The sequence below is a fragment of the Elephas maximus genome, chromosome 7, assembly GCF_024166365.1.
Source record: "Elephas maximus indicus isolate mEleMax1 chromosome 7, mEleMax1 primary haplotype, whole genome shotgun sequence".
In the NCBI taxonomy this organism is placed as follows: Eukaryota; Metazoa; Chordata; class Mammalia; order Proboscidea; family Elephantidae; genus Elephas; species Elephas maximus.
Genome location: NC_064825.1, coordinates 75,231,713 through 75,253,848, shown reverse-complemented (window position 1 = coordinate 75,253,848; position 22,136 = coordinate 75,231,713). Strand labels below are relative to the sequence as shown.

At 43.2% G+C, this 22,136-nt stretch overlaps 1 protein-coding gene across 10 annotated transcripts in view; it reads right to left on the bottom strand.

The window, feature by feature from the left end:
* The window catches only part of NAV2 (neuron navigator 2), a 451,696-nt gene that overhangs the window by 196,362 nt on the left and 233,198 nt on the right, over positions 1-22,136 (bottom strand). The gene's annotated exons all lie outside the window — the stretch shown is intronic.

The window sequence follows — 22,136 nt, the reverse complement described above, 5'->3', positions numbered from 1 at the left end:
TCTGCTTTAGAGTATAATCCGTGCACATGGCTTCACTGTAGGCAAGGAAACACACAGGTTATCTGAAAGTCAAGGCTTCCCCTTGGCGCTCAGGGAGTATCTCCCTGGCCTGACTCTTTTCTCAGAAAAGCCTCAAAATATTTCCGAGTGAGAGCCAGAATTATTCTGGGAAGGACGAGTTCCAAACTGGACTCTCTGCTTGCCACCAAGGCTGATCAGTATCCCAGGAACAAAACGGCAGCCCCCTTCTTCGGGTGGTGCTCTGAAGGACACCGCTCTACCTCCTAAGTCAGGGCAGCTTGAGAGAGAAAGTGGCAGGAAAGACTCATCACAGCTGAGCCATGCCCGTGCCCACCCGCGCCCCCATGCCTGGTGTACCCAACAGACAGGATGTGGCTCTTCAGCACCCAAAGAGTGTGCCCCATGTCTGCACAAAGTCACAATGACATTACTTACCTAGCGGCAGCCACTTTCTCCCACAGTGATTCCCCAGGAAAAACTCTCCACCCAGAGAGGCGGCCCTTCCAATTGTCACAAGTGTTTTCGGTTAAGCTGCTCATGTTTCTAATTAACTTTTGTCATCCACAACTGCTCCAGTGCCCAGAAGCCTGCCGGGATTAACGGATGCTTCTTCTGTTCTCTCTCTCCCTCTCTCTCTTTTTTTTAATACCTATGTTCCGCTGCCTTCTAGCAACAGAGTAAACTGTATATAGAGCGGCTTTTTATGATTTAAAAGTCAACGGCTGCTGAAGCCAAGAGAAGGCAGCCCCTGTGTGGGGCACCAAGACGGTGCTGGGAGCGCCTCGCCGCAGACGAGATGCTTTCCTTCGCTTTCTCCCCTGCTCCGGACTGCTTGGGAAGCCACAGCTCCAGGGTGATCCAAAGCAGACCTCCCAATGTTTTAAAACACATACATCTTCCTGACTTACTGAGGATTTGGGTTTGGAGGGGAGGGTGCTCAACAATCCTCCCTAACAGAATGCACGGGGCATTGTTGGATCTTTTCCTGGGGAGAGTCAGAGACTGGTTTGGAAACAGGGTCTGGCTTTCAGAACCCACCCCCACTGCCCAACTTGCAGAAGGTCCTATGGTCTTCTGGGCATCAGGAGGCACAGTGCTAGGCACACTGTGAAGACAGGGTTACTGCCCCTTCTTACAAGTAAGGGAACTCAGGCTCGGACAAGTTAATGATTGACCCTACATCACCTAGCTAGAAATGGACAGATCTGGGATTTGTACCCAGGTCTCCTGACCTAGTACTCTTTAAGACTGCATCACAGCTACCTCCTTTGTTTAAATTTAAACAGCAGCCACTTAAATGACCAGACGTCTTTGCAGGAATCACATTTTCTACTAGCTTAGTTATAGTCATGAGATCCACTACAAGGACCAGCTGCCATTGAGTCAATTTTGACTCATGGAGACCTCATGTGTGTCAGAGTAGAACTGTGCTCCATAGTTTTCAATGGCTCCTTATTTGCAAGTAGATTGCCAAGTCTTTCTTCCGAGGTGCCTCTGGATGCCTTTTTGGTCAGCACCTGGCTGTGTTAACCATTTGCATCACCCAATAACATCCACAATGGGGCATAAACCAGCCCAGACATTTGAAATGTAGCAGCATATAAATAGCACTCGTTGCCTTCCAGTCGATCCTGACTCATAGCCACCCTACAGGACAGGGTAGAGCTGTTCCATAGGATTTCCAAGGCTGAAAATCTTTCTCCTGAGAAGCGGCTGCTGGGTTTGAATCGCAGATCTTTCGATTAGCGGCTAAGCTCTTAACCACTGCACACCCAGGGCTTCTATGATTGAAATAGTAGTGACCCTCTAATCACTGAGTTCCACTTCGCTTAGAGAAACTGCCTTTCCCTTTATCTGGGCTCAGATCTGGGGCAGATATTTCTGCCTTCACGGGGGAAGTGGCTCCTAAGTTATCATGCAATACTTCTGCTATGACATGGTGGTTGCAACAAAGGGTTCAAGCATAACAATTGTGAGGACAGTGCAGGACCGGGCATTGTTTTGTTCTGTTGTACATAGGGTCGCTACGAGTGGGAACCGACTCGACGGTACCTAACAACAACAGCTTCTGCTATGGGTCGGTTTCTTATTCCGCTCACGTATGAATTCCTGCAAGGAGAGAGACCCCCCCCCCAATTCATCCTTGTCTCCTAACACCTGCTGAAACATTGGAAATAATGAATGGTTTCTGAATCATTGGTTGGAGGCTTTGACATTTGCAGGTCACATTTAAGGGAACAGAGACACAGGATTTGTGATCATTCCTTATGGTTATAGTAAAACCTTTCAGCCTAAATGCAAAAAAAAACCAGGATCAGGACTCAGAGCTTCAGAATTTCCACTTGGCATTTAGCCTGGGCTTCCCTGGTTATGGAATCATGGGGACATTTCAAGGCCACTCATTACATCATTACAGCTAAAAAAAGGTAGCACTTCAGGATCATTCTAAATTTGGTTTCTAGAGCAGAAGTCTTCTGAGTAGGGCTAGAGGGCACTGGGGCATCTGAAGGTCAGATCATCAATACTTGGCACTCATGACATGGCCAGAAATCCCCACAGTAGTGAAGGGGTCTTCAGATCATGAGCTGGTTTTGTCCAGGTCAACTTGACTCAAAATCCAGCGTTTCTAGGGTATCATACCAGTGATTTCAGATCTTGGCTGAAGTGGCTATTTGGGGGGCCTGTTCCTCTTTTCTTTGGAAAGTAGATGTTTCCAATGCTGGGGCTCTGGGATTCCCAGCATGAGACTTTCCTTACCAGCCTTCTGAGTCAGATAAACCGCAGGAGGTTTGTGGGTGAGTAGGGAGGCCAAATCTCAAGCTAATGTTGGGATCCTATATATCCCATTTGCCCCACAGTGCCTCAGTCACCTCCACTGTAAAAAGGAGGATGGACTATTTATCTAAAGTCCTTTCAACTCTGTTCCCATTCAGGTCTCAGAGAGCCTCCAAGAGGCCCCATTAGGCTGGGATCTGGCCAGTGCTTGTCCCAATAGGTTCCAAGAGCACAGCCCTCACTTATTAAGCCCTATTACCATTCCGCGCTATGACATATGGTGGCTCTTTATCTTCAAACATTCCACCCTCCACAGTTCTCCTAAGATAATGTTTACTAACTAATGGAGAAAACTGGCTGAGTCAAAGTTGCATGTGAATTCAGAAATGCTAGTATCTATGACAACAAGCCTGGGGGAGGGAAGGTAGGGTGAGTTCTTTAATATTAAAGAGCAAATTCTCTCCCTAATAACTATCAGCTCATTTCTTTTCTCGTAGATATGTGAACCTTTGTTAGAGCAAAGGAATCTAAGGAGGAGAAAGGACAAATGCATAAAAGAATGTTCTGAACACCAGTATTCTCCAAGCAGTGGCATGTGGGCCACTGAAATAGATGAGATTATTCTGGATGACACATGGATAAGAACGAATACTTCTGTATTTTAAAAGTTATATATTTATCTGATTGTATATGAGAAGAAAGATAACTAGTCCATATTTAAATGTCATGGATATTAAATATAGCATTTAAATTTTAAGTTGATTTAAGGAAAATATTAAATAAACACAGGCAGCTCAACGGTTTGGCAAAATGAAGGTTAGTGAAAGAATGACGTTGGTGACACACAGTTTGATTATATTAAATCAAGAAATAACCTATTTCATATTAAATCTATCCTTTTGGAAAACGTCATCAGTCAAATAGAAATCAAATAGAATGCCCAAATAAGTACTAGGTTCAAGTCTAATCTGAAATGGCTACATTTTAGAGCTTTATTTATTTAAGTGTATTTGTTTAGCTCGTGATGTTTGGTTGAGAATGGTCATATCTGGCCACATAACCTGGCCTTGTTTACTCAAAGGTAATTTAAAAAATTACAACTTTAACATTTTTTTGACTACTGAACATAGTAAAAATTACATATTACATCACAGCCCAGCAAATATCCACATACCTATTTGTAAAACTGGAAAAAAAAAATTAAGACAGACTTTTACTCTGTGCAATACACTCTGGTACATTCTACTCTAGTCTGTTTTTGGAGTCCCCGAATGGTGCAAACAGTTAAGGTGCCTGGCTGCTAACTGAAAGCTCGGAGGTTGGAGTCCACCCAGAGGCACCTCGAGAGAAAGGTCTGGCAATCTCCTTCAGAAAAATTGCCCATTGAAAATGCTATGGAGCACAGTTCTACAATGCAGATCACAGACCCCTAAACAAATTTCACGACCCGACAGACTGTGATCTGATGCCTGAACACCTCGGTTCTAAAAGACCAGTTTACAAGTTTCACCCACCACCAACTGACATCCCACTACCAAGAATAAAAGGTCTCATTTGAAAATTGCAGACAGGATGCCTTTGAAGAAAAGGAGAAGCCCTTTTTTTTTTTTTCCTAAAGGGTTTGGGAAGCGAGTTAATCTTTAATCCTATGGGGAGGGAAAAGGTTTGGTTTTTCTGGCAGCCAGCCCTGACAGTAACCAAAATACTTTCTAAATGAAAATACTGTCTAAGGCAGATAAATAAGCATTTCTTCCTCTCCCTCCGTGAAGGTGAACATTGGCTCCAGGTCTCTGCCCTTCCCAGCTTTTCAGTTAGGAAGATGTTGGTGGTCTGGTCCCAGTGCCAACGGACACTCAGGGAGAGTGTCCTAGGCCGGCTGATCCCAACTCCTGTCACTACTACTGTGACTTTAAACCTGCCCTGGGGAGGGTTCCGGCTTAAATCCTCTCTGAAGTCTACCGGGAACAGGCCTGATAATTGGGCCTGGGAAAATGCTTGCAATTTCCTATAATTTGTCAAGCTGTCAATCTTGAGCACTCAAATTTGTTAGGATAATTGAAACCAGTTTTTTTTTTTTTTACTTGTATAGACTCGAGTCACACAGTCTGGAGATTGTTTTCAAAGTTCTCTGGGTCAATCTCTTTACAACCCTGTTAGCTGCCAGACCACAGAGGGGCACTGGAACCTGACTTGATCCACTTAATGGTTCTGCAGGACAACTTGAGTGGCCCCAATGATCCTTCTCAGTAGTGTTGTAATCAATAGCTATTAATACAGGCATGGGCTAAAAAATAGTATTCCCTCCAACTCCTTCTTGGAGAGGATCAATGTAGGTACATAAAGGGGGAAGCACAGGGGGGGCATAAGAATGACCCAGGAAAGTGAGGGGGCATGTAACCCAAAGGAGCTGGGCTTTGGTAGATCAATATGCCCTAAGGGTCTGATTGTGTCTACAATCCCATAACTAAACCAATTGCCATTGAGTTGATTCCCACACATGGTGACTCCATGTGTGTCAGAGTAGAACTGTGCTCCACAGGCTTTTGGATGGCTGATTTTCTGGAAGTAGATCTCCAGGGCTCTCTTCTGAGGCACCTCTGGTGGACTCAAACCTACCCCCTTTCAGTTAGTAGCTGAGCGCATTCATAGTTTATAGTACCCAGGGAAACCCATAGGTTCTTAGAATGGCAAAGTTAGAAGAATGACGATGGTGATCTTTATAAGCAAATATTAAAAAAAAAAAAAAAGAATTTCCCTGTTTGTTTGATGGTTAATGAATCACAGGAAATAATATCAGTTTAAATATTGCATTATCCGTACCTGTTGCCGTTGAGTCGGTTCCAACTCATAGCAACCCTATAGGACAGAGTAGAACTGCCCCATAGGGTTTCCAAGGAGTGGTTGGTGGATTCAAACTGCTGACCTTTTGGTTGGCAGCCAAATTCTTAACAACTGCGCCATTGGTATTATTTTATTATAGCTTGTAGAAACAACTTCTGCTCTAAAGGAATAGAAATCCCTTTCAATAAACTCTAAGAGGTAATCGAATTACACCCCCTTGCTTCCCTCTTGAATTGCCCATCACCAACTCTTGCTCAATTTATTCCCTTAAACTGGGATGTGCCACTGCCCCCATCATTGTCTCATATCCATATCCAACTTTAGCCACCATCTTCCTCCCTCACAATTTCTTCTAGGAAACCTTCCAGAATCCCCAAATCAGAGTCATCTGAATAGCTCTAAGGATCTGACCAGGCCTATGCAAGGTCCCTGAACACTTGCTATGCTGCAATGTGCTCACTAGTTGCACTTGCCTTAGCTTACTTAAAAGAAAGTCAGTTTCCTGAGGTCAGGACCTCTGTCTGATGCAATTACTAGAACATCAGAAAATGATTGCTGGAAAAATCAATAAACAAATGAAAACGATGACACACACTAGATCCCTCTATGTGTCTCAAAACTATAAAATGTGCCTAGCTTTTCCCTCCAGGCTAATCACGTTAGCTGTTCTCTCTAAAGATACGTGTACTCAAGCGACTGAAAATCCTGTGATGCTTTTCTTTTAAAAAATAATATTATTGTTTTTTTCATTGAAAGTTTACATATTAAATTAGGTTCCCATTTGACAATTCCTACACAAATTGTTCAGTGACATTAGTTACATTTTTCACAATGTGTCAACATTCTCTTTCACTATGTTCTGGTTGTTCTGTTCCCAGTATTCTAGTTTCCCCAGCCCTCTTATCTTGTCATCTTTGCTTTAGAGTAATTGTTGACCTTTTGGTCTCATATAGATGGTTTTTTAATGCAGTACTGTACTCACTGGTAACGTCCTTTATTTATTGTGCCATCTGTTATTTCACTAAAAGGTGATCTCTGGGAATAGTTTCAACTCAAGGTTTAGAGTATCTCAAGGTGATAGTCTCGGGGCGTGGGGTCCTCTAGTCTCAGCTTGTCTGTCAAGTCTGGACTTCTTAAGAATTTGAGTTCTGTTCCACATTCTTCTCCCATTCTATCAGGGTCTATCTATCGTGTCCCTGATCAGAACTCTCAGTAGTGGTAGCTGGGCACCATCTAGTCCTTCTGGTCTCAGGGTAGATGACACTATGGCTCCTGTAGGCTATTAGCCTTGTATCCTAGTTTCTTGTCTGAGACTTCGGTTTCCTTCTTTCTCTTTTGCTCCTGATGAGTAGAGACCAATAGTTGTATTTTAGATGGCTTTGGTGATGTTTTTAAGGAATTTTTTTTTTTTTACTGTGTATATTATGGATTGAATTGTGCCTCCCCCGCAAAAAAGATATGTTGAAGTCCTAACCCCTGCACTGATGTGACCTTGTTTGAGGAAACAGGGGTTTTTCTTTGCAGATGCTATTAGTTAAATGAACAAAGTCATACCAGAGTAGGGTGGGTTCTAATCCTAATCCTTTCTGAGTGGCTTCCTATAAAAGAGAAGGACAGGCAGGGAAACACAGTCACACACAGAGGGAAGGACAGCATGTGAGGATCCATCTACAAGGCAAGGAAGGCCAAGGGTTGCTGGTGGCCACCAGAAACTAGGAGGGATGGAATAGTTCCTCTCTCAAAGCCCTGAGAAGGAATTAACATAGTAAATATCCTGAATTTGGACTTTTGGCCTCTAGAACTGTGAGACAATAAAATTCTGTTCTTTAAAGCCACCCACTCTGTGGTATCTTGATATGGCCATGCCAGGAAACTAGGACACTATGTATGGCGGAAATCTTGCTATAAGAGGTGACTAAAAATGTCAGGTACAAATGCTCTTGTGACGATGCGATCTAAAATATACGTGCAGAGTGTAAATGCTCATCGTCCTGAAAGTATAAAGCTCACTCTTTTCCACATGAGCCTCAGGGTTACCAGGTTTTCCTCAGCTACGCTTTCACCCCAGAGGAAGAGGAAGGAGAAGAGGAAGAGGAAGGAAAGGCCATCAACAGCGGAAGTGACTAGGGAGTAATCGCAGTCATGTTTCTTTTTAACGTAAGACAAGGTAATTCTTTTTCTTTGGTGGCTTATTTTGGAAAAAATGAAGCGAAACTATGGGTAATGATCTAATTTGTTTCTTTGCTGGTAGCTAAAAAGCAGTTAAAGAAAATAAAGAAGTACCACTTTTTTACATAGTTTTCACTGTATTTCCTCCAAATAGTTCCATAAGGTAAGTGTTCAAATCCCCCTTACTGTCATAAAGAACTGCTAAAGCTACACAAAGGTTACATTGCTGGAAATATTAGTATACAGCTGGTCTTATGTCTGACCTTGTAGTAACATTTTAAAAAAAGAATAAAGTCTTAAAATCTCCCTCTCACACACAAAAAAATACTCTACATCAAAAGGTATACTATATGTATTTTTTAAATCCTCCCACTCAACTGGATAAGGACATAAATCATTTCACAGCTGACATTTGAAGAAAGACCAAAAAAAAAACCCCAAACCCACTGCCTTTGAGTGGATTCCAACCCATAGCAACCCTAGAGGACAGAGTAGAACTGCCCTACAGGGTTTCCAAGGAGCAGCTGGTAGATTCAAACTGCCAACCTTTTGTAACCACTAGGCCACCAGAGCTCCTTTTGTAAGAAAGACAACCTTTAAAATAAAAGACTTTCCTATTCTTTATCTCCTATTTCTTGAAGCCCTATCGCCTTCAAGACACCTTTTTATTCTCTCTTGAACTTATTTGCTCAAAGTCCCAAGCAAAATGTTTCAGGAGAAAACTTCTGTTTTAATCGGTCAAGCCATTTCTCTGTCTTGTACCATATATGGCTATAAGAAAGCACAAAATTGGCCATAGAAAACCTTCTCTCTTTTTTCAACGGCGTATGAAATTTCACAGAGCGATTATAAACACTTTACAGGGGGCAAATCCCTTTCTTTCAGGAGGTCATTATCCACAGCTAACAGCCCTTTGGCAGAGGGAAAAGTTTGTACACTATCATAAATACATCCCCCCTCTAAGACAGAGTTAGTTAAGGAATGTTTGCAGGCCTCCTTCCGCTAGTACACCAGCCCAATCTTCCTGCTTTCTCTTGGAGTACCCCAAATAGGATGGGTGCCCCAAAGAGGAGACTCCAAACCAGTGTTTAACCCAAACACTTTCCACTGAACAATACAAACAGGCAGTAACAGAGAGAAGGGGTTCTATGGTCAGGTAAGTTTGGAAAACTCAGGGCTAAATAGTAGCTAAACAAGTTTCTTGCCTGCAGGACTTCTCAGAGCCTTTAATATGCTTGTAAGCACTGAGACTATCCAAAAGGAGAATAATGAGATGGTAGGATTGCTAAATGTATTTTTACGACAGAACTGACTTTATGGTAGACAGCCTAAGGAAACAGCCTATTATGGGATGCATTTTGGTAAACCCTGTCCTATCAAAGATGTGGGCAGAAAATGGGCCACAAAGCTAATCAGATAAGAGAGCTGTTCAACATGTAAACCGTCACAAACCAGAGAGGTAGGGAAGGGAGAAGGAAGAAGAGAATTTCCCCGTGAAATTGTAATCTGATGGAGTACGGAATGCTTTCATGATATGCATCTTGTGCATTCTAGCATTAAACACCCTTGATCTGTACCTCCTGTTGCCATTGAGTCAATTCCGACTCACAGCAACCCTATACAGGTCAGAGCAGAACTGTCCCATAGGGTTTCCAAGGCTGTCATCTTTATAGAAACACACCTTCACTCTTTCTCCTGAGGAGTGGCTGATGGTTTTGAACTACTGAACTTTTGGTTAGCAGTTGAGTGCTTTAACCACTGTGCCACCATGCCTCCTAGAGAAGGTAAATGCTTGGTAAATTAGAGGGTCAGGGAAAAAGAGGAATATCCTGGACGACATGGATTGACAAACAGTGGCTACAACAATGGGCTTAAACATAGCTACGATTATGAGGATGGCACAAGACCAGACAATGTTTTGTTCTGTTATACACAGGATCACTATGAGTTGGAATTGACTCAACGGCACCTAACAACAACAACAACGTGTACCTGTTCCCTTTTATTACAAAAGGGTCCCAATAGACCATAAAATAAGCAGTTCAATTTAGTGAGATAAAATTTAAAAATGAGAGTGTAAGGCTCTGCACTAGAGCCCCCAAACTAAATGAAAACAGTAAGGAGTTGTGGTTGGACAGTAGTATGCTTAAAAAGACATCTATCCTCAGTTAGGCCCACTGTGACTCCCCACTAGGACAGGGGAGTCGAACCAACCCGTTTTTTATATTTTCTCTGCTCCACTTCTACCAGAACAGATCTTTTTATGTGTAAGATCTTATTTGACAAAAGAGTTCCATGGTAAAAATTACTTTAAAACACAGATGAGAATATAAGGGCACAAGGAAACTCAATTAATGGAAATGAACAACCAGAACGGAAACAATGAGAATGTTCACACATGGTGAAGAACCTAACCAATGACACTGAACAACCTGTGTAGACATTGTGGAATGGAGCCTAAACTGCTGTGTAAATATTCACAGAAAACATACTATTACTTAAAAAAGAAAATCAACAACAATATTATTGTTAGGTTCCACTGAGTTGATTTTAACTCATAACAATGCCATGTGACAGAGCAGAACTGCCCCATTGGGTTTTCTAAACTATAATCTTTCCGGGAACAGATCGCCAGGTGTTTCTCCCGAGGAGCTGCTGGGTGGGTTCAAACCGCCAACCTTTCGATTAGCAGCTGAGCTCTTAATCGTTGTGCCACCAGGGCTCCTTAACAACATTACTAAGGTTATATGTTAATACCCATAGCAGCCAGCATTTGTCGTGCACACATTTTATGCCACACACTGCTCAGAGCACTTTTACTCATTTGCACAGCAATTATTATTATTTCATTTTACTGAAGACAAAATTATTATTTCATTTTACTGAAGAGGAAACTGAGGCACAAGGGTTTAATAAGTTACACAAGCACAAATAGATTAGAGCCAGGTCACTTGATTTCAAAGTCTACACACTTTAGCTGCAATTCTATTCTACCCAGCCTTGAAAAGGAACAATAAACTGGACTCTTGAAGTATGTGCCCTTCTCCGGGTACAAGATACAGTACTTTCATCAAGTCTTCTGTCAACAGCTTCTAGAGACTCTACAGCAAAGTTCTCTGACCTTTAACTCCTTCCCTGAGGAAAAAGGGAATTTCTCCCTCCAGGAGGTTCTTTTTAAAAATAGGAATGTCAAACAGTTTAGCAATCATTTAAATATGGTTTTTGTTCTTTAAGATTGAGGATGCTGGCAAAATGTCATCTTTCGGCTGTTATTTTTTCTGCCAATCAAAATGAGAAGCCGACCAAAGAACTGGCTTATTGTGTTTCTCTGGGGGAATCACTGCTGAAACGGAGAGCTGAATCGGAGTATTATTCACTATCTGTGATTGTATTATACCAAATGGGCAAGAACAGAAGAAAAAGAGCAGTCATTTGTCTTGATTCTGCCAAGTCTGCAGACACTTGGTATCAGGTAGATCAAATAATTTCAGGCTTCATGGATGTCACCGATCACACACAGCCCTACCAGACTTCTGAGTCCTTTCACCTGACAGTTGTCTTCTTAATGGAAAAACTGAATCCTTCTTTTGAAAAAACAAACTACTCTGAAGTAGAAGACACCCCTTGAGACCGCTCATCGGCGTACTCGCCCAAGGCAGGCAGCAATTTCCTCCAGGTGTCTGTTTTGTTTTATGGAACAGACCAGGCTGTGACAAGCTGGGGGCAGATTGAGTTTTCATAAATAGAGCATTCATCTAGATGAATGCTAGTAACTCTTCCGCAAAGCTAAGACATCTTTTCAAAAGCATATAATCATGATGAGGTGGGCAGAATGCTGAGGTCATTGTCTTCTGCTCCACGCTACTCAAACCACTCTTAGAATTATGCAATTGCAGAACTTTGGATAAGTTTAAGTCCAATTTAAAAGCATGGCGATACTGAGCTAGTTACTTAGTCTATCTGATCTCCAGTATATTCATAAGGAAAAAATAAGATAAGCAACAATAACTACTATTTACTGAATGCCAACCATGTGCCAGGCACTCTACTCAGTACTTGAAATAATTTCATTTAATCAATTCTTTTAATTAATAATTTCATGAATTCACACAGGCATCTTATGAAGTGGATTGACTACGGCTCAGTGAGGCTAACAGTTTGCCCAAGTGCATAGCTAGTAAGTGGGAGAGTAAGGATTTGAACCCAGAAGTCCATGTTCTTAATCAATGAGCTCTACTAAATGGAGACGGTACCAAAGCCTTCTTCCCTCCTGTGAGGATCAAAGGGGTAATGAAGTGAAAGCACACTATGAACTGCAGAAAGCTCTGCGTATAGATTAGTTTCTCACTCCCCCTTACTAACACTGGGCCTTCCTAAAGTCAGGTATGTTGTCGTTAGTTGCTGTCGAGTCGGCTCTGACTCATGGCGACCCCACCTGTAACAGAACAAAAAGTTGCCCAGTCCTGTGCCATCTTCATAATTGTTAGTATCGAGTCCATTGTTGCGGCCACTGTGCATAGAGTGCCTTCCAACCTAGGAGGCTCATCTTCCAGCACTATCTCGGACAATATTTTGTTGTGATCTGTAGGGTTTTCACCAGCTAATTTTTGGAAGCAGATCACCAGGCCTTTCTTCCTAGTCTGTCTTAGCCTGGAAGTTCTGCTGAAACTTGCCCACTGTGGGTGAGTGACCCTGCTGGTACCTAAAATACTGGTGGCATAGCTTCCAGCATCACAGTAACACACAGGCCACAACAGCATGACAAACTGACAGATTGGTGGTAGAAAGTGAGGTACAGCTGTACCAAATGTTGGTGGCATTGATTTCTTCCTTATGGGTCACTCAGAAAGCCCTCTGACCAGGCTCTATAGAGGAAGACAGCATTGACCCTCCTTTGAAAATACACAGGTTTTGCAACTAGTTCCCCACGACCCCACCCTGGCTGACTGCAGATTTCTGGCAAGCTCTCTCTGGTCCTTCCCTCAGCCAGGGCCCTGTGCAAGGCAGGCTTTGGCCCACGTACTCCTCCACCTCACCAGGCTCGCTGGAGACAGCCCAGTTAACACACAGCTCTCACTGTTTGGAGTGATGACTCAGTCACTCCTGGCAACTTCGGCTCTGTTTCCGTAAAACTCAAAGGGCTCTTCACAGGAATGACGGTGAACCAGGCCTTCAGGAGCTTCTCGCCCGTACGCACAGCTATGAGACGTAATGTGGAAACAAGTCTTGCTCGCGAACCAGCTTGGAGGTTTTAATTCAAACTTACACATGCCTAAGCTTATTAAAAGCTGTACTAGGGGAGTTCTGTCATTTTGAATAATGAATTCTGGATGTACAGAAACTAGATTTGGCAATGTTTCTCCTTATAATCCTGAAACAACCACAGCACTGAGTGTTTGTTCTTCATCCCTCTGATCCCATCCCTCAACTTTTTTTTTTTTTTTAATATTTCTTTTGTTCCAGGTACTTTCCCAAGGGCTAGGGATATAGCAATGAATACATGGTATATGTCCTCAAAGGGTCCCACATGTTGTGGGTGAGACAGACCATAATGCAGAAATAACAACGGAGTGTAAAACACTGTGATAGAGGATGTCTATGGAGCTGCGGATCACAAAGGCAAGCCGGGGTCAAGGAAGTCATGCAAGGCATTGTTTACGCTCCCTGCATGAAACTTCTCAAACTGAATCCTTTAAAAATATTAAAAGGAAATAAAGTATACAGGCATCCATGCCCAGTGATTAAAATCAAACTCGGGGGGACAAAATATATAGATTCTCCCCTTGATCGGGGGAAAATCTGGTCAGCCAAATGCGTTCAAGATACTAATCACAACCAGGCATTCCAGGGGTATATCCATTCCATCCAAGCATAGTGAAAAATGGGACATATAACTCAATCAGAATGTTATTCTTTCCTGCTCACCCAGCACACATATGCCCTCTTCATTCAGCTGCACGTACTGGATTTATTTCCACAACGAGGAATCCTTACAAGTCACCTCCCAATGCTGGCTGGAAAACACTGGCATGCACGCTCTACTCTTTCATTCTTTCCCAAATTTGGCTGAAAAGCCAGAAGCAAAGTTGATGGTTTCAAATAATACTCAAACTAATCACAGACATAGTCACTCCCAGCTGTCAATCCAGACACCACTAGTTCAAGGCAAATGACAAAACGTTCTATCTCAGGAATCCAATTTTGCAATACCCAAAATTAAAATGAGTGACAGAGACCCAAATGCAATTTTATCCTTTTGAGACTTAAGGAGCCCTAGTGGCACACTGGTTAAGCATTCCGCTGCTAACTGAAAGGGCAGCAATTCTACCCATCAGTGCTTCTGTGGGATAAACAACCTGATGATTTCTCCCCTAAAGATTACAGTCTAGGAACCCCTATGGGGTAGTTCTACTGTGTCTTGTAGGGTCACTATGAGTTAGAACCAACTCGATGGCATATAACAACAACAATCTGAGATTAAAGGAGGAAAGAAAGGAGGGAAAGGCAATTAGCATTAATCTCACACCAACTAGGACTAAACATGGCATCCCGGGCTATTTTACCGAATCTTCGCAACAACGTATTATCAACACCTATTTTACAGAAGATGGCGGCTGTGGTGGTTTAGTGAAAAGAATTCTTACCTTCTTCCATGCAGGACACCTGGGTTCTATTCCCATGCTCGCATGTTGCTATGATGCTGAACGGGTTTCAGCAGACCTTCCAGGATAAGATAGACATGGAAGAAAGGCCTAATGACCTACTTCTGAAAAGCAGCCAATGAAAACCCTATGGATCACAGTGGTCTAACCTACCACCAATCATGAGGATGGCACATGACCAGGTAGTGTTTTGTTCTGTTGTGCATAGAGTTGCCATGACTTGGGGGCTGACTCGATGGCAGCTAACAACAATACAACAACTTTACAGAAGAGTAAACTCAGGCTCAGGGAGGTTGAGTCATCGGCCTGATATCACACAGTGGGTAAAGCCAAGGTGGGAGATGCTGAGGCTATAGCCTGCTGCCTCAGTTTCACTCTCCTTTGTAAAAATTAAATAGACCCATGGGACCAAAGATATGGAGTTAGGCGGACCTGGGTGACAGGAGGGTAGCAGGGTATTTCTGAGAAGTCAGTGTGAGGGTAAAGAGCTATAGAATTCTGTTAGGATGGGAATGCTGTCTCTGATAGGAGAATTCCTTGACAAGCCACTTAGGCCAGAAGTTAAGATGCTAGGGGAACCTGAATATGGGAGAAACTGTCTTGCTGAAGATAAAGGGAAAAAATTGCTTGGTTACATCAAAAAGAGGGAAAAGGAGTGGATGGAACAAAGGAGGGCATATGGGGTGTGCAACACTTCCTTCCTTGGGTCGCTACTCAGTAAATAAACTGTCACAAAAATCTACTGAAAAATAGGCAATGCTTGGTGTGAGTGGATGTTTTAGGAAACCAGCAAGGAAGTAGGCTTCTAAGTTCAAGGTGTTGGGGTGGAATAGAGACAACATTCACAGACAGAAGCCAGGGGAAGCAGCCCATAGGAATTCACAGAAATTTCAAGGAGGGTTTCAGATTGCCAAAGGCCTTGGACTTGGAGTTTAGACTGTTCCGTCGGGGGTCCCAAGGGCAGGGAGGCCTTTGTGAGTGTCTAGGCTGGTTAGTGCAGGTCCAGAGCAGCTGATCTCTTACTTACACCAGCACCACCTGCTTCTGCATCGCAGGGCAGCTGTGTGTTTCTTCCCTGGTCTCTACTTGATCTCTCTCACCTCAAAAAATGCTATCACTTCCCCAATCTATTTCTCCTGGTAGGGGTCATGGCCCAAGCCTTCCTCTTCTCATCTCCCTGTCCTCTGTTCTCCATAGACGTTAGCCCCTTGGATTTATTGCTAGCCTGGTTCAGACTTGGCTTACTCTAAGGGCCTACCTCCTTCGCTAGAACCCAACCAAACCCATTACCGTCGAGTCAATTCTGACTCATAGCGACCCTACAGACAGAGTAGAGCCGCCCCACAGAGTTTTCAAGGAGAGCCTGGTAGATTCTTCTCTAGAACAGGGTCAAGAAATTAGGGACTCCAGGAAAAATTTGGCTCACTACCTGTTTTTGTATATACCTGTTTTTGAATATACCTTGGACTGCCAAAAGAACGAACAAATCTGTCTTGGAAGAAATACAGCCAGAATGCTACTTAGAAGCAAGGATGGTGAGACTATGTTATCAGGAGGGAGGGACCAGTCCCTGGATAAGGGCATCATGCTTGGTAAAGTAGAGCATCAGTGAAAAACAGGAAGACCCTCAAAGAGATGGATTGATATAGTGGCTGCAACAATGAACTCAAGCATAACAATGATTGTGAGGATGACGCAGGACCAGGAAGTGTTCCGTTCTGTTGTACATAGGGTCGCTAGGAGTCAGAATCGACTCGATGGCACCTGACAACAACAACAATCTGTTTTTGTAAATAAAGTTTTATTAGAACAAAGCCATGCTCATTAATTTACATATTGTCTATGGCTGTTTTCTCACTACAGTGGCAGGGTTGGTAGTTGCAACAGAGACCCTATGGTCTTCAAAGCTTAAAATATTCACCATCGAGCGCTTTACAGAGAAAGTTTGCTGACCCGTGCTCTAAGAATATCGATTCCTTGAGACCAAGGGCCCTTACCTGGTCACAGATATGCTTAGTTCTAACCTCCAGTACATGTGAATGTGGCCTTGTCTGGAAATGAGGTGTTCGAAGATGTCAAGTTCACACAAGGTCACGTTGAAGTAAAAACAATATATATATATTTTTAAGTAAGGTGGGCCCTAATCCAATATGATTGATGTCCTTATAAAAAGAGGAGAAGAGACAAGACACAGAGGGAAGACAGCCCTGTGAAGATGGAGGCAGAAATTAGAGTGATGCGTCTACAAGTCAAGCACCACCAAAGACTGCCAGGAACCACCAGAAGCTAGGAAGAGGCAAGGATGCATCAAGGGGTGATGAAAATGGTTAATGTGCTCAGCTGCTAACTAAAAGATTGGCTGTCCAAATCCACCCTCTGAGGTGCCCGGGAAGAAAGGCCTGGCAATCTACATCCCAAAAATCTGCCATTGAAAGGCCTACGGAGCACAGTTCTACTCTGACACGCATGAGGTAACCATGAGTTGGGATCGACGTGAAGGCAACTGGTTTTAGGAAACTAATACACAGTGGTTCACTTGACTGCAATTTCTCCTTCTCAACAAAAGTAATTTTCTCCTTTATGAAAATCAGATAACTTCTGAAGGGGGTCTCCCTCACCCTGAACTGAAAACTAAGCCCCTTGAGGTGAGCTCCAGGAACAGTTTTGCTCCTTAAAACCAGCGACTAATATAAAACCCAAAAAACCTCTGCCATTGAGTCAATTCCGACTCACAGCAATCCTACAGGACAGAGTAGAACTGCCCTATAGGATTTTCAAGGCTGTAAATCTTTATGGGAGTAAACTGCCACATCTTTCTTCCTCTAAGTGGCTGGTAGGTTCCAACTGCTGGTCTTTCAGTTGGCAGCCAAACGCTTAACCACTGAACCACCAGGGCTCCTTACCCACTGCTGTCAAGTTGGTTCCGACTCATAGCGACCCTATAGGACAGAGTAGAACTGCCCACAGTTTCCAAACAGTGCCTTGTAGATTCGAATTGTCAACCTTTTGGTTAGCAGCCATAGCTCTTAATCATTAGGCCATTAGGGTTTCCCAGGGCTCCTAAGGCTAATATAAAGTCTGTTAAAAAATAATCAAAACTCAGCAAAATTTGAACATAAGGCTTATTCCGAGCAGTTATGCCATATGCATAAAGGGAGGCTATTTTGATTCTAGAAAAAGCAAACAGCTTGAAGAAGCTAGGTACAATAAGGTTTATCAAGAAAGAGGAGGGAGAAACATAGGCCAACGATTGGCTAATCTTGACATGATTGACTGAACCCTGCTCTCCCCTTTTTACTGAGATCAACTGGTATCAGGTCACTAGATGGTTTCTGGCCCTCCACTCAGCCATATCTTTTGAAATTCAGATTTACTAAGCCTGGCTTCAAACCAAACCGGAAAGACAGGATTTGCAATTTTGGGTGAAAGAAAAGCCGCTGGTAGATTAATTTTGGTCAGGGATTTCTTTAGAGTGAATATTTGGTTTCGTGTGTAAAAAAACCCCCAAATTCAAAGCAAGATATCTGCTATCAATTTCTTTCGCTGACAAGTCAAAGCTCAATAAATGTGCACTGAAATGAATGTACTGGATTGGTGCAGCAAAGCTGTGCACCAACCTTCAGTTACAATAAATTATTAACTGAAGCATTCAGCTATCAAGTTTGGAAATGAAGGAATGTGATAAAACAATGTGGTTTTAACAGCTGGCACCAGAGATCCTCCTAGAAGAGCTGCCTTTGTTTAGGAAATACCTTGGACAGGCCACTGCAACTGTGGAAGATGCGGCTCTGGGGGTATGGTCTGCAAGAAGACAATGCAACATAAGAAATACGGCGAGAAGGCAGGGAAGGGGGAGGGGCGGCTGAACAATAGAGTAGAGGCTGGAACCTTAAAAACAAAAGAAAAGGTGGCCACTGAGAAATTCTCAGCTGCAGGGGAGCTGAAGAATGTTTAAAAACAGAAAACAACCAAGTTTCAAACTTTTTAGAAGGGGCCAGTCCCTGGAGAAGGACATCATGCTTGGTAAAGTAGAGGGTCAGTGAAGAGAAAGACCCTCAAGGAAATGGATTGACATGGTGGCTGCAACAATGGGCTCAAGCACAGCAACAGCTGTGAAGATGACGTAGGACCTGGCAGTGTTTCATTCTGTTGTACATAGGGGTGGCTATGAGTCAGGACCGACTCCACTGGATGGCACCTAACAGCAACAACCCCCTATGGCTGATTTCAAGGTACCAACCAACAAGACATTCACAGACTTTCAGAACTCCTGAAAAATAAAAAACCTCCTGGAGAGAGCTGGTACGAACTGGCTCCAGTTTACCACGCCCTCAGGAGTCCACAGCTGATACTAGGTTAAAGGCAGTTTCCATGGATTGAGTCCTTGTTTTGGCTTTGAAAAGAAAAAGTTTTATCCAGAGTTATATTTGGTTCTGGAAACTATGCAAAAATAGTGTGAGAAAAACACAGGGATAAGAAAGGTGTAGAGGTGGTCACCCCATCAGGTAACAATTGTGCCAATGAAAGGACACTGACCAGAAAGGAAGCACTGAGGTCAACCTGGGTGATCCCTCCTTTTAAAGGAGGGACCTGAGACCCAGTAAGTAAGCTTACTGCCCAAAGGTCACTCTAGGAATTAGGAACAGATCTGGACCAACAGTGGGGACTGCCTCCCTCCCTCTCCTCTGTCCCTCAAAATTTCATTCTCTCAGGGAAAGGTGCTCCAGAGACTTGGCTTGCAGCTGGGCAGGGCATACACAGGCAGCTCTCGTTGTGTTTACACATTTCACTAGATTGCAATTTGGAGAATTTCTGACTTTCTCTGTATGAAGGAGAAACCCTGCCAGCTTTTGGTGTGAGCTTAAGAAAGCTGGCCAGAGACCCAGCTGACAGGAAGAGAAATCCAACTGGGGTGGCGAGCAGCAAAGGAATGAGTGGAGAAGCTTCCACCAAGAGAATTTCCAAGGAAATGGGTGGAAGCAGTGGGCTAATGGGATATTCCTGACTGTGAAGGATTCTCCCATTCCTGTATTAATCAGCAGGAAATAGGAAGGGCCGAAGAGGGAGGCCTTTTATGTCCTTATTAAATCTCCAAACACAAACATACAAGATGTACCAGGAAATGCCTCCCTCCCATTGGAAATAAGATCAAATTGGGCATCCTAAATGTTTCTCAAATGATTTCAGGCCTGGTTATGTTACAACCAACAGGGCAGGGTGATTCAAACCTGCTGTTAATACAAGTACAGGAAAGAAAAATGCCAGCTATTCTGCAGCTGTCCGGCCGGAACCCTGGAGGAGCTGCCTTCCTGACAACACGGATGCTCAGAAAGGAGCCAAGCTTCCAGAGCAGCAGTTAAACCAAATAAACCTGAAGGATATCAGTTTAGGAGGAGAGTCCTCAAATAGCAGCCAGGGATGCACGGGTTGCCTTAGGCAACTTAAATTACATCCCCCGACCTTGCCTTTAGTAAAACTAGGCACTAGGAAAAAAAAAAAAAAAAGTGTCTGTTTAATCTGGTGTCCCTCTGTGTTGCTAATAAGTTTTCAAGTCCTGGAAGTAAGTCTGCAAGCAAATATGCCAGGGAAGCAGAATGAACAAAGTGATGTTCTTTAGAGGGGGTGGGCAGGGTACAGAGAGAAATAAGACCCAGTCTAGCCCCCGGGAAATACATGCCAGGGTTGAGAAGATACGTGTCCCAAGGACATACGCCCGGGAGTGAGGGATTAATTCCAGTTAAAATAACGGAATCGTTGTCATGGAGATGGGACTTTTGAAAAGGACCCCAAAGGATGCATTCATTCATTTAAAACAAACAAAAAAGGCCCAGTTGCCGTCAAATTGACACCAACTCATGGAGACCCCCATGTGTGTCTGAGTAGAACTGCACTCAGTTTTCGGTGGTTGATTTTTCAGAAGCAGATTACCAGGTCTTTCTTCCAAGGTACTTCTGGGTGGACTTGAAGCCCTAACCTTTCAGTCAGCAGTCAAGTACATTCATTAACTGTTTGCAGCACCCAGGGTGAATGTCTATACTGTGCCAGGTTATGGGGACACAAAGATCAGCAATGACCAGCCTCATGGGGTAGGTAAGAGGAAACAAGCATTCTAAAATATTACATTTAAACAGTTTTTTTCTATTTATTTAACATTTTACTAACCAGTAGCACAGACGTTAAAGTCCAAATGTGTTTAAGTGGAAAGTAAACATTTGCTCACAGCTGTGGGTATTTGAAAGCAGAGCAGCCTTTTTCAAGAGATAGAGAAATACAAAAATGCACAAGAATCACTTTTTTTTTTTTTGCACTTATTCTGCAAGTGAAGAGGCAAAAAAAAAGAAGTCCTAGAGTCCAGATGTAAATTCCATTTTTTCTATTCCCAACATATTAGCCCCGGCTCATCTTGCTTTTGACAGTTCACTAATCTTTATTTAATGAGATAAAGTTAAAGAACGACTACCAAACAGACATTTTGCTAAAAACTCAGAATGTAAGCACCAAAAGAAGTTACTCATTGGAGATCTAACCTAGCAGAATTCACTGATGAAATCCCTGCAATCCATCATCTTTACCAGTTAGAATCACCACAGTGGCTGTAGAAGTTATCATAGAAGTTATTATCACTGTGCTAACAAAAGCAGAGCTGCCTTTTGTAAACAGACACTGAAAACTTACTGGGTTTTAGATGGCTGGGCACTTCATCACCACAGAGCTCTGTCAATTTCCTCATGTCCACAAATCAACCAGTCATTGAATCGTGGTATGGTCGCCCTCTTACTGGAAGCCTACCAAGTAAACAAGGCTCCTTGGGCAGGCCTTTCGTAGTCTCTCTACCACTGCCGCTGCTCTGTTCCCATGCTGGGCAATTTCTCACTCCATGTGCTAGGAAAATGGATTTTTGTCCTGACTGGTCTGTGTGGGCGATTAGGTCATTCAATGTCCAAGGTCAACTTGGAATTGACCAAGAGTTCTCAGAGTGAGGTGACCAGGCAGAACACTAAACAAATTCAGGAAACCTGAGCTCTAATCCCATTTCGGCCATCTTTCTCTCCAATTCTTTCAACAAGGGATTTATTAAACACATCAGGCATGCTCCCTGCCCTCACTGAACTCAGAGTCTAGCACTGATTTACTGGGTAGAATTGAGGAAGTCATTTTACCTGCTTCAGACAGACAGACAGACACATACATACACATAAACTCTCTACCACGAATATCCTAGTTTCAGTCTAAGCTCTAGCCTTACTAGCCTAATGACGTGAAAAGTTATTTAAGCACTCTGAGCCTCAGTTTCTTTATCTGTAAAATGGGGGTAATATTACTAACACCTCTGGTTGGTGGTGTGAAGGATTAAATGAGACTATGTAAGCAAAGTACCTAAAACACCCCCAGGCACATAAGAATACTAACTGAAAGGTTGGGGGTTCTGACCCACCGAGTAGTACCACAGAAGAAAGGCCTGGCGATCTGCTTCCATAAAGATTACAACCAAGGCCCCCAGATACCCTGCTAACTCAGAACCGAAGCCACTCAGGAAACCTACTTTTCAGCCAAAGATTAGACAGGTGTATAAAACAAATGGTAACACACGTGAGGAATGTGCCTCTTAGCTCAACCAAGCACACTAGATCTAACGGGCAACTCCTGCACAAAGGTAAGACGAGGAGG